Source organism: Thamnophis sirtalis, unplaced genomic scaffold, assembly GCF_051295495.1.
Source record: "Thamnophis sirtalis isolate CommonGarterSnake01/CBP01778 unplaced genomic scaffold, rThaSir2_p1.2 scaffold_1, whole genome shotgun sequence".
Lineage (NCBI taxonomy): Eukaryota > Metazoa > Chordata > Lepidosauria > Squamata > Natricidae > Thamnophis > Thamnophis sirtalis.
In genome coordinates this window covers 68,212,774-68,226,045 of record NW_028261381.1, presented here as the reverse complement: position 1 = coordinate 68,226,045, position 13,272 = coordinate 68,212,774, and positions in this window count along the sequence as shown.

Here is a 13,272-nt window from a genome sequence, read left to right as displayed (position 1 = left end):
TTTTATTTGAATTTTTCGATCTTTTTCGTCGCGCTGTGATGACGTCAAAGGCGCGATTTTGTCGATCGCGCTTTTGCCGTCCGCGCTTTTGACGGGTCACGTATATATATATATATATATATATATATATATATATATATATATATATATATATATATATATATATATATATATATATATATATATATATATATATATATATACACATACATACATACATACATACATACACTGTATAACACAATTGGGAGGGGACTGAGGAGCATTATCAGTGGGACTAGAGCTTACTGACTCAGCATTTGAAAGGGGTGGCAGTGGGTACTTTGGCCAATGATTTATTGCCGAATTGTTTGAAGAATAAAGTTTCCCCATCTTTCCGGCAGAGATGGCGCTGAGAGATGGGGGCTGGGAATAGCAATCAGCACTGGTAATATATGTGCCAGACCACCTGGGAGCCACACTTTCTGCCCAGCTTGTGCAAGCCATTTGTTCATGGCTTCCTGGGTGCAAAAATAGATAACATCTTCTTCTTCCCACTCCTAGCCTACTGCAAATGAATCCCGCCTGTGATTTCCATCTTTGATAAAATAGATGTTTTCTAACTAAAACCATCTGAAGCCCTTCGGAGTGGATGGTCTCCCGCATCTTTCTTCTGTTCTAACATCATCCGCAGCTCTAAGTGCCAGTGCCTGGCACACCCTTTCCCTTCTAACAGCTGGACAATCTCCTGGGCAGCAATTTCTTTCCGAGTTGCTTGGCTACTGTGTTCTACGCTGATTGACACTTGCTGGCTTTTGTTTTTAAATAATCCTGCAAGTGATCCAAAGGAAGGACTGTTAAGCCCATCTTCAATTTTAGAAGCTTAGGCTACATTCAGCTCTTGCATCTCCCAATAGGCATCTTTTGGTTTCTGTCCAGGTTGGATAAAGCCTGCTCTCCTTGCTATTCCGCTCCTTGCCCCACAGTATTATAAAGCTTCTTTTCTTTTTTCTTTGTTTTTTTTTTTTAAATAGTAACAACAGCAGCAGCAGCAGCAACACTTTTATTAGATTTAGAGGCTTGCTAATTTGTTTCTATGAAGCCATGGGCCTACAGAGGAAAGTGTGAACAAAGGAACAACTTGTTCCCTGTTGTTTTATTGTAGCATCAGAGTTAGAATGGTACATTAATGGGGGAAAAGACAAAGAAAAGCTCTTCATTAGTGTCACAGGAGACAATATAGTAAGGAGATGAGAAGACAGCCATGTGTGCAAACTTCTAGGAAAACAAAGAAAAAGCTTAGGGATTAATGAGAAGAGAAAAATCCCTAAAAGGAGAAGACAAGCACTGGGAGACTGGCACATGTAGGAACCAGACAGCAAGACCTGTCCTCCCTCTAAGGATGAGAAGTGCAAGAAACATGGCTATTACAGTACCTGATGGGAATGAGGTCCTGTAGTGACCATAGTGTGGAAGGAGCACCAGTTCAGTCCAATTGCCAACATGCTGCAATTTGGATAGGAACATCTGAAGTGGGCTTAAAAAACAGCTGAGGGCAGCCTGGGAAAGAAGCTTCTCAGGTTACAGTGCAGAATTGGGTGGACTGTCTTGCAATAGAGCCATGATGGCACGCGGAGCCATTTTGTTAGGGCACACGAGGCATTGCCCTGTCAGCTCCAGTGTGCATGTGTGTGCTGGCCAGCTGACTTTGGCCTTCTTTTAAGGCCATTTTTCACTCTCTGGAGGCTTCCTTGAAGCCTATGGAGTGAGAAAAACTGGCCCTATGGGCAAACCAGAAGTTTGGGAATGGACTTCCAGTTTGCTCGTAGGACCGTTCTTCGCCCTCCAGAGCTTTCAGGAGGTTTCCCTGAAGGCTCTGGAGGGCGAAAAATGGCCCTACTGCCAAACCGGAAGTCACCATTTCAGAACTTCCAGGTTGCCCATAGGGCTGTTTTTTGTCCTCCAGAGACAAAAGGGAAGCTCCTGAAGCCTCCAGAGGGCCTCTGGGGGTGGGGGGCTGTTTTCATCCTCCCCAGGCTCCTGGAAAGCCTCTGGAGCCTGGGGAGGGTGAAAAAAGCACGTCAAAAGCGTGGGGAGCATTTTTTGCACGGGCATGCATGCTGGGGTCACGTGCCATGCATTATGGGTGTGGGCACGCCTGCACATGACCCCCCTGTGCCTCCCCCGCTTTTGGCATGTGATCCAAAAAAGGTTAGCCATCACTGCAATAGAGCTGAGTAACAGTGAAGAGGGATTGAGGTGCACCTGAGTTCTGATGCCAATAGGGTCTCACTCTAATAAAACAACTCTCAAGAAGAAGTTGGCATCCTTATATTTTCAATCTGCACATTATTCCCAAAGTGGAGCATTGTTCTTCAAGGATGGAATAATACCAGTTTGAATTAGGAAATTCTCCAGATATGAAATGGGAAAGTGTTAGCTGTAGCTGAAATGAGAGTGCAGGGAAGTGTGGGTGTAATCTAATCTAAGGCTTTAATGACTACAGGAGGCCATTTGGATTTTATTTGAAAGTTTACTTTACAAAATAGTGAGAAGAAGTATTTTATTCAGGAAGATGCAGCATGATGACTTTCCAGATTGTTGACTACCTACAGGTGATTGTGAATATGTCAGTGAGGTGGCTGGAGTTAATCATTGACCACAAGTTGCTAGGGATAAATTGCAATGAAAGTGAGCATGACACGATCCTGGTTGTGACAGGTCGGAGATTTGGTGGAAAATGTCAGGCTTGCCATTTTGAGGCATTTGGGTGGCAATCTCTACTTCTAGTCTGATGATCCCAGACCTAGTCCAGATTGAACAGATTGATAGTAATCTTGGCCTCAAATTGCTGATGGTAAATGCAAAGTCTGTCTGTAATAAGACTTCACTCACATACAGTCTGATTGAGGATAAGCAGGAAGACCATTATCAAATCCTGGTTGGGCGAAGATGGCAATGTTTTCAGGAAGATCTGCCCATTCAAATTACAGTTCTTTTGTAAACCTTAATTCCAGAGATGAAAGCAGTGGTGTTGCTAATCTTTAGGGACTTTCTGTGGCCAGTTCTTCCATTTCTGAGTTGCCAAGGTAAGAATGTCTGTACATTAAGAAGGGACAAGTTGAGTATACTTTGTATTCTATACCCAGCATAATCCCATCCCAAGCTCCTAGATCTAATATTTAGATAGATGATGGAGTATCTTTGCTTATTGGTATTCAGCAACTTTAATCTCCATTTGTTGGGAGTTTGATCTGAGAGGGCTTGGGAGTTCATGGCCATCATACTGACCATGGGCTTGTTACAGGTAATCTTAGGCATCTCATACAGATAGTCATAAATTAGAATTCATGTCTGCTTCTGAACAGTTATTTAGTGACCTATATATGGAGGGCATTACATGTAGCCTATTATCATGATCAGACCACTTTCTGGCCCAGATGAGATTGGCTGTTACCTATCACTTCATAGGAGGATTAGGCAAGTTTGTGTGATCATTGTTAGGTGCCTTATGAATGTAATTAGATTTGGGACTGCTTTCTTCAGCTAGAATCAATCCATCCTTAAAAGAAGCTCCTGGGGAAACAATGCTTGTAATCCCTCATTAAATTTACTTATGGGGAACAAGCCCAGGAGCATTACTTTCTATGACAGCCCTCAGGTTATGGAATGGCTTTCTTAAGGAAATTAGACTTCCCCTGACCTTGTTTTATAGATACAAATTAAAATGGAGCTCTTTTGGGGGGCTTTTAATTAGTTGAAAAACACAACTGATATTCTGTATAATGAGATATTGTCTATTTTTAATTTAACTGTAATTCTTTCATTTTATGTACCTTTTATTGTGGATGTTTTATGCATACATATCTGAGAATACAGATAAACAAGTATGATAGATAGATGATAAGACAGACAGACAGACATGGAATTTGAGATAATTTCAGTCACAGCTGCCCTTGCTCTATGGATCCCCTTATGGGCATTCAGAGTCAAAGGGACACTAAATGGAAAATCCATAATTCCTGCCATTTTTGGCCTTTTTTACAGCCATAATAAAAAGTGAGTTTTATATTTATATATCAGAGTGTTTCACTGTTTGAATGTTGACCATTCCTATGTCCAAAGTCAGCCTGATTTAACCCAGTTATTCTTAGCACCCTCTGCTCCTGCCACAATACATATAATTAAAACTTGGGGATCATACTGTATGAGAAAGAGACATACATGGCTCACACGCATTCATCACTGGAGCAGTATGCCCAGGTTTTTAGTGCTAGATTCAGGCCCAATCCTTAAGTTTTTTCCTCCTTGGAGGAATTGCCATAATCCTGACCTTCAAAGACTTGCACTTAGCCATCAGAATGTCTGCATGAGTTCAAGGGCTATTAGTATGAAGGCTATATATTACTTTGACTCATGACATCTTAATACCAGTTGCTGAAGGACTCAGTGGGAATGTACTTTTGTCTTGTTTTCCTGCCTATGAATTTCTGACTATTATTTGGCTGAGAGATGTTGAAAGGTCTTTAGTCAACAGTCAACAGTGAATCAACACTCTTCTATATTCACCAGCTTAGAGTAATTATGATCTCATTCTGACTTTCACTCATACGGATTAAGTACACAGAGGTTATGCATTTATAACCTCAATTTGTGTGCATTTAACATCACTCTATGAAATCTTGCAAAAAATAAATAAATAAGAGTGGACCAGAAGTTATATAGACAATTGGCACCAATTCATTTTTCATACATATGCATTTTTTGAGAACACATAACATGCACAGGAGCTAGGATCAGACCAGAGTACAATCACACCTCATTTATCTTCTTAAATAACATGGACTAAAAATATGTCACCTGTTCTGGATTTCTTCTTCTGGCTAATTTAAATGAAGGAAGATCTGCGTGTTACATGATAAAGTCCTATGTGGATTCTTTGCAAAAAGCAGTACAAGCTGTTCTAATCAGACAGTTAATCAGACAGTAATTCTTAGGATAACAAGAGCTCCTTGTAGTCCCAGCTGAGACCAGTTCCTCAATCTGCTACATTCTGTGCAAACATGAACGGACACTTCCAACCCTCAAATAAACCTACAGTGTTTGGACTATTCTCTGCTTATATGTCATCAATAAGATCAGTTACCTTACTGTTTGGTGAACTTTACTTGGCATATTTCATTTTTAAAATCTTTTCTTTCTACTTGGCCAATTGTTGATTTAAGTTCAAAACAAAGCAATAATTATTTGGGAAAAAGGAAGGTTGATTTGGAGAAAACAAACCTTTAGAGGAAAAATGATCCAACCATGGACACTTATTTTAAAATTGCTTTTTAAAGATGACCTCTATTCTATTATTAAACCAAACAGCACTGTCCAAGTATCCAGTGTCTAGATAGGATCTAGCTTTTGGGGATAATGCCCAAAGAAATTGTATTAAGGATTGTGAGTTATTGTCACAAAGATACTTTGGTCCTAGTTATATTTGCTGTGATTCATTTTCTGGAGTGAATGACAGCTGATGTTGGAGTTAAGGAAGAGACAATTTGCCCATTAGCAAGAAACTAAAAGACTTTAACTAATTTCTTTTATAGGACAGAGCGTTTTTGGCAAATAGAAAGATGAATATGGGATTGCAAGAGGGGCAATTACAGTTCCCAACACTCCACCATATTGGCATATTAATTGTAACTGTTGGAGGTGTCCTTAGAATGAAGCAATGGGAAAATATAGATCATAATCGCTGCTGGGTCTCTTGTAATATTGTTTGAGTGAGAAGAGAGTTTGTTCTTTTGTTTGGAGCAACCTCTCTTAGAAAAGGAGCAAATTCAGGGGGAAAGTGTTGGTTGTACGGGTGGGTGTGTACATATAGATGGAAAGGCACACTGTAAAATAGTTTTAGAAGGCTTACTGGTTTATTGTATTTTGAGAAACTGATTTCTGTTTTAAAGTTTTGTTGTTTAGTTGAAAGGGCTTTGAAAAACATTAGGCATATTTAAGCAAGCATACTAATAACTGGGATAGAATAGAACTCACTTGCCAGAAATGCAATTAATTTTATCAATGCCCATATCCTCATTTTTTCTATAGCCAGAATAAAGAGCAGTCACAAATCTTTATGGTAACATTTTTATACCTATATTTTTACAAAGGTTATTCAGTTTTGTTCTATTGAAGACAAGTATTCAATTTTTCCTGTTTTAGGCTGAGTTCTGATCCAATTAAAATTGTTTCTCTGGCTTGATTCAAATTGTTGAATCAAACTGGATTAATTTTCCAAATTAAACTGGATCAGGGCTGATTTACTATTCATGTCAGCACATAAACATATGATGTAAACAAACATAAGCTAATCAGCATCTAAATAAAACTCTCTTTTTATGACCCACCTGCAGGGCCGGATTTAGATGAAAAGAGGCCCTAGGCTATTCCACTTATGAGGCCCTTTCACCTCCCATTTTTAAGTTTGTAAATTACATGAGAGACAATAAAATACATCATTACTGTGATATATATCAATATATATCAATATATATAGCTGGCCTCCTGACGGAGGGCGGCTCTGCGGCAAAGGCAGCGAGGCCAGCCGCCTCCCCTGCTGCGCTCAGCTGCCCGGCTCGGCCCCCTCGCCCTCACCTGCCTGGCCGCTGGTGGGTTCCGCGTCAACGGGGTGGCTACTGGGAGCGGCCGCGCCTCTCACCCGACCGCCAATGCCGGGAACGTGGGTGGGCTCCCCAACTGCTGCGGCGCTGGAACGATCTTAACAAATACAGTTTTATATTTGTTTATTATCATATGCGTAGAATTTCTCCTTATTTTCGGTTCAGTGTTTTAGTGTTCACTGTTTTTAGAATAGTGTAATTTTAATTTTGCTAACAAAATTACTTGCTCCCATCATAATAGGAAAAAAGACTGTTTCATTTGAATGTAGGCCCCTCTTGATCTTGAGGCCCTAGGCTGAAGCCTAGTTAGCCTATAGGAAAATCCGGTCATGCCCTCCTGTCTCTATTTGGGGTAGAGTGAGCATGATTGGACAGAACTGAGCATTTACTAGCTGGATGCCTTTCCTAACAACCTATGCAACAGGGGTTTTTTTCTTTGTGCCCTAGGAGAGAAATATCTGTCGCTACCTAGGATTGAACTCTCATCCTTCCAAGTGGGAGGTGAGCATCTTCATCATAAAGCCACCATGCCACTCTAATCAGCATCTAGATCAGTGTTTCTCAACCTTGGCAACTTGAAGATGTCCGGACTTCAACTCCCAGAATTCCCCAGCCAGCGAATGCTGGCTGGGGAATTCTGGGAGTTGAAGTCCGGACATCTTCAAGTTGCCAAGGTTGAGAAACACTGATCTAGATACTTTTGCCTAATTGTTAAGGAAAAGGTATATTTAGGACAAGCACAAATGAAACAGTCTTTTTTCCTATTATGATGGGAGCAAGTGAGGGGCTCTCTTTGCATAACTGTTTTTAGTAACAAGGAACACCTTTGATTAATGTTTCTAGTTTCTTTGAAGTAAACAAGCAAGAATGTGAAATTCTGATAAAACCTTGCTCAAACAGGCTAGAGACAAAAATTGTACAGAAAGTTGAACTGTAATAACCTGAAAACTCATTATTATAATGTCTGAAACACACCTCTTGAATATTAATTTGGTTATTTACAAGATCGTGCTAAGACTATTATGACATGATATGAACTATTGCATAGTATATGAGCCTACTGAGCATGCTTGGTAACTCAAATTATGCTAGCCAATGAGAGAATACATTCCAAATCTAACAGATTTGAACTGTTCATAAGTAATTTTTAGTTTTTTAAGGATCTTCTCACCTTGTATTTGTGGGAGACTTAACTTTATTTATGCATAAAGATGTTAATTTACTTTTCCAGGTTGATCCTATTTTGGCAAAAGGTACTCTGGGTGAAGAACCTTGCCAAGGTTTTACCACTTACAATTACAGAAATTTTGGACTCTGTCTGATATGAAATACCCAGAGTTATATAAATACAGTAGGAGATTATATACAGACCCCCCCATCAAGGAAATATTTCATCTCAGTGGTGCTATTTCCAATCTTCTACAAATTCCCTCACTGAAACACCTGGTTCAATTTGAAATTCAACTTATAAAAGTGTTTATCTTGATTGCAGATAATTTTCTTGCATTTATCCCATATCTTGCCTAAAGACAGCATAAAAGTTTGTCAATTCTTATTGTTGCTCTTAATACTTAGGTTCAAGTATTAAATAAGTCTTAGTAAAACAAATGATTCAATTACTGTATATGGATTTCTCCCTGGAACAATATGCTTCTTAATGAGCCGAGGTGGCGCAGTGGTTAGGGTGCAGTACTGCAGGCCACTTCAGCTGACTGTTATCTGCAGTTCAGCGGTTCTAATCTCACCGGCTCAAGGTTGACTCAGCCTTCCATCCTTCCAAGGTGGGTGAAATGAGGACCCAGACTATGGGGGCGATATGCTGACTCTGTAAACCGCTTACAGAGGGCTGAAAGCCCTATGAAGCGGTATATAAGTCTAACTGCTATTGCTATTGCTATTGCTATTATAAGAAGGAGAGTTTGCAAGGGAAGAGGAAGTCTTCAACCATTTCTTTCCTGCAAGCTGGCCTGAATTCAAAGTAGGAAGACAGTCCAGAGTTTAGAATCACACAAACATTTTATGGAAGCAGCATTTTCAAGGACAATCCAATGAAACATTAACATAGACATCAACACAGAAACCTATTAAATGCAACGAAGATGCTGATGGTAAAAGTGTAATGAACCTTCCCTTTCTTCAGGGAAGAAATAAATAGCTAAAATAGTCAAAAAGTCAAAGCTCCTAGAACATGTTTGATTAGGATGTGGCAAATGTTTCCCTTTGTGAAAAGAGGCTACAATTTAGAAATCAATTTCCATGTTCTTTTCTCTATTGCAAATAAATTTCTATACTGTCTTATGATAAAAATATTCTTGTGATAAAATGGATTTTTCTTGTTTTTAATAATTTTTTTAAAAAGGAAATAACAGTTATGAGAATAAGAAACTTTGTTCTGACTTCATCTTTATATTCATGAATCTCTCAGTTTCTGAGTTACTATCTTTTGAAATTAAATTGCATCAGTATCAAAGGATGCCATACCCCATGTGTTTAATTCACAGTGGGCTTTCTACTATTTTTAAATATCTGAGCTCCACATTATCACTTAATATTTTATTAAAATGATATATAGAATTATCTCTCAAAAAATAGAAGGCAGTTTATAAAATAAAATGCAATTTGTATCCTTGACCATTGTAACATGTAACTGCTGAAATAAATAAAAAATTAAAACGTGGTTATATATGAAAAACGCCAATAATTGTTGCTAACTACATTTGGGGGAGGACATCCCAGACCAAGTAACCATTTTTGCAACTATCTTATATATTCTTGCTTTTAGCTACCTAAAAAAAATCAATTCAGTTCTTTTATGCAGCTAAACTACACCCTTTTCTTTATTTCATACAAAACAAAATACCTGAACATTTCTCAGGAGGAAGCTATGCTTAATAGCTACTGCCTCTTCCTTAATAGATGTTCCAATTTTACCTTTAACCTTCTGGAAAAAAAACCCGTATGATTCAGAGAGGAATTGCTGCCTTTTACAAATCTCAGAATATACAGGATTAAGAATTGCCATTTTTGTCTGGGGTAGGGAGAGAGAATGAGACATGGCATGAAATCCATTTGTAGGCTCTTTCCTACTCACCTGCCCCCTAGGGACAGGAAAGAAGTGAGAAAGCATTGTAGCTATAATGGCCCTTTTACAATGCTAGAAAAATGAGGCTAGCATAATTGGTGCCTTTGCTCAAGAATGGTGTCAGCCATTTCTGCAGTTGTGTGCTTGCTGCTTTGCCTTCCCTGCAAGGAAAAAGAAAGGAAACATTTCTCCCCATACTTTCCAAGAATGGATCCCTCCAGAGATACCTGCCCTTACCTCTGCATTTTCTGTTGGGGAGGCCAGGTACAGGCGATTCTTCCCCTTCTCTCCCTTTGCCCCCCCTTAAAGGTGATTCCTTTGCTACCCCTTGCGTGGCAATCCCTGCCCTTGTGAGGCAATCCCTCTCTATGGCAGCCCCTCCAATATTTGAGGGACTGCCATAGAAAGGATGGGGTCAAGCTATTTTCCAAAGCACCTGAAGGCCAGACAAGGAATAATGGATGGATCTGGCTATTTGAGAGACCGCCTTCTGCCGATTACCTCCCTCCGTCCCATCAGATCGCATAGAGTAGGCATCCTCCGAATTCCATCCGCCAGTCAGTGCCGACTGGCGACTACGCAGAGGAGAGCCTTCTCAGTTGCAGCTCCAACGCTATGGAACAATCTCCCCGTGGAGATCCGCACCCTCACCACCGTCCAGGCCTTCCGCACAGCCCTCAAGATCTAGCTATCCCGTCAGGCCTGGGGATAAGACTTTACTCTCGCCCCTCCCGAATGTTGAATGAATGTTGGGTTTTTTATTGCTAATTATTTCTATTCACATTTTCTTTTTGCGTTTTGTCCCGCACTCCCCTCCCCTATTATTGTAAGCCGCCCTGAGTCCCCTCAGGGAAAAGGGCGGCCTATAAATGCTTAATAAAATGAAATGAAGAAAAAAAAACTGACCAAGGAGAGATTCAACCTAGAAATAAGGAGGAACTTTCTGACAGTGAGAACAATCAACCAATGGAACAGCTTGCCCTTGGAAGTTGTGGGAGCTTCAGTAGTGGGTTTCAAATTTTTTTGGAACCTCTTCTGTAGGTGTGGCCTGTTTTCTAGGTCCACTGGTGGAACCTCTTCTAACCGGTTCGGTAGATTTGACGAACTGGTTCTACTGAATAGGTGTGAACTGGTAGGAACCTCTGGGGAGCTTCATTACTTGAGACTTTCAAGAAGAGATTGGACCGCCATTTGTCAGAAATGGTCTAGGGTCTCCTGCTTGAGTGGGGAGTTGGACTAGATGACCTATAAGGTCCCTTCCAACTCTGTTAATCTGTTAAATCTGTTAAAATCTGCTTTGGTCTCCCCTCTATTAAGGGATGACTCAACACAGGCATTGGCTTTCTGAACCTTATATTCCTATTCAGCATTAGAATCAATAAATGAGATGTAATGATAGCTAACCGTATAATTCTGGTTTTGCTTCCTTTCATCCCATAGGAACTCTTCCTTTTCTCATTGTAGCTTGCCTTATATTGTTCAGACTAACTTTGCTGACTGACTTTTGTTCCTCTCTTCACAATCCTCTTTGTCATGTACCTGGCAATGGACAAAACACCCTTCCAATGCTAAGGTACAGGCAGTCCTCGTGTAGCGACCACAAATGGAACTGGCAACTCTGTCATTAAGCAAACGTGGAGTTGCCAGTCCCAGTTGTGAATCTGTTTATGATCTTATTTCAGCTTTCCTTTTCTTTACAGACCTGTGAAGATCAGAAATGCAGGGATTGGTCACAAAGTTACTTTTTCATCGCCATGATAACTGCAAAAGGTCACTAAATTAGGTGGTTGCTAAATGAGGACTACCTGTATAAGTAAACTGGCAACATAGGCTTTAGCAATAGCAATAGCAGTTAGACTTATATACCGCTTCATAGGACTTTCAGCCCCCTCTAAGCGGTTTACAGAGTCAGCATATCGCCCCCAACAACAATCCGGGTCCTCATTTTACCCACCTCGGAAGGATGGAAGGCTGAGTCAACCCTGAGCCGGTGAGATTTGAACAGCCGAACTGCAGAACTGCAGTCATCTGAAGTAGCCTGCAGTGCTGCATTTAACCACTGCGCCACCTCGGCTTTCTTATCATGATGGTATTTTATAAATAAGGATTATCAATATGATACTTTCTTTGGTAGAAGCTTTGAATCTATTGAATTTTTTCTTCAAAGATTTTGTTTTTTTTCTCTATCCTTTTTAAAATCACTGTATAAAGCTATCCATCAACATTAAAGTATGTGCCCAGGACAGAGGAAGAATTAAGATTAGAAAGAAATAGAAAAAGATTTTTTTCCAAAGAGAATGAATGCTTGTGAGTTGCAAAGCAGACAGTTTAAGTAAGACAGAATGGCAACATGTATTCAGCAAGGAGAGCTGACTCAATAAAACTGGTGTACATTAAAAACTACAAAAGATAGAGAAGATATTGCTGAATATCCTTGGGCTACCTCGTGTTTTGGAAGAACAAAGAACAGAGATGGAAAAGAAACAAGAAGGGTTCCACAAATACAAAAACCATGGCACATATATCTCTAACTATAGATGTAATGTAATATAGAGGTGATAAGCAATCTGCAAAATAAATGAAGAATACACATTATACAGTGGAATAGTATAATTTCAGAATTTTCTTTAATGCTCCAATTACTTGGCAGGGAAAAAAAGACTTAAACATGGAGTCAGTTTTTCAGCATATATGAACTTTCTCTTGGAAATTTTAAAGGTGTTGGAGACTTCTGGAGAAGAATAGCAGACTAAGAAATGGACCTGATATTTTTGGCAAAAGAATGACTCCTTCAACTCTCTCTAGAGCAGTGTTTCTCAACTTTGGCGACTTTAAGTCCTGTGGACTTCAACTCCCAGAATTCCCCAGCCAGAATTCTGGGAGTTGAAGTCCACAGGACTTAAAGTCGCCAAGGTTGAGAAACACTGCTCTAGATAAAGAGAGTACACGAGATTGCGCACTCTATGCTCCATACAGTTGTTCCTCATGAGGCAAATGCAAATCAGCAATCTTTAGAAGGTGGAAGAATGAGGAGCTGAGGGAATTTGCTACACTTGCTCCAGCCACAAATAGGTCTTTTCAAAGGATTCTAAAGTCACACTATTTTTGATAACTATTTTTGGAAATAGCATATTTACTGTTTTGTAGATACTTTCAAAATGACAAGGCTGGAAATACAACAATGGATGCCTTCAATTCTTAATGTAAGAAATAGCAATAGCAATAGCAGTAGACTTATATACCGCTTCATAGGCCTTTCAGGCCTCTCTAAGCGGTTTACAGAGAGTCAGCATATTGCCCCCAACAATCTGGGTCCTCATTTTACCCACCTCGGAAGGATGGAAGGCTGAGTCAACCCTGAGCCGGTGAGATTTGAACCGCTGACCTGCTGATCTAGCAGTAGCCTGCAGTGCTGCATTTAACCACTGCGCCACCTTGGCTCATGAAGGTATATTTTTATACTTTTAACAATTTAAAATAAGCAACAAAAAACAAGGCAAGGTTATGGATTTAGAAAGTTTTAAACGAATTAAAGGCTAAGAAAATGTT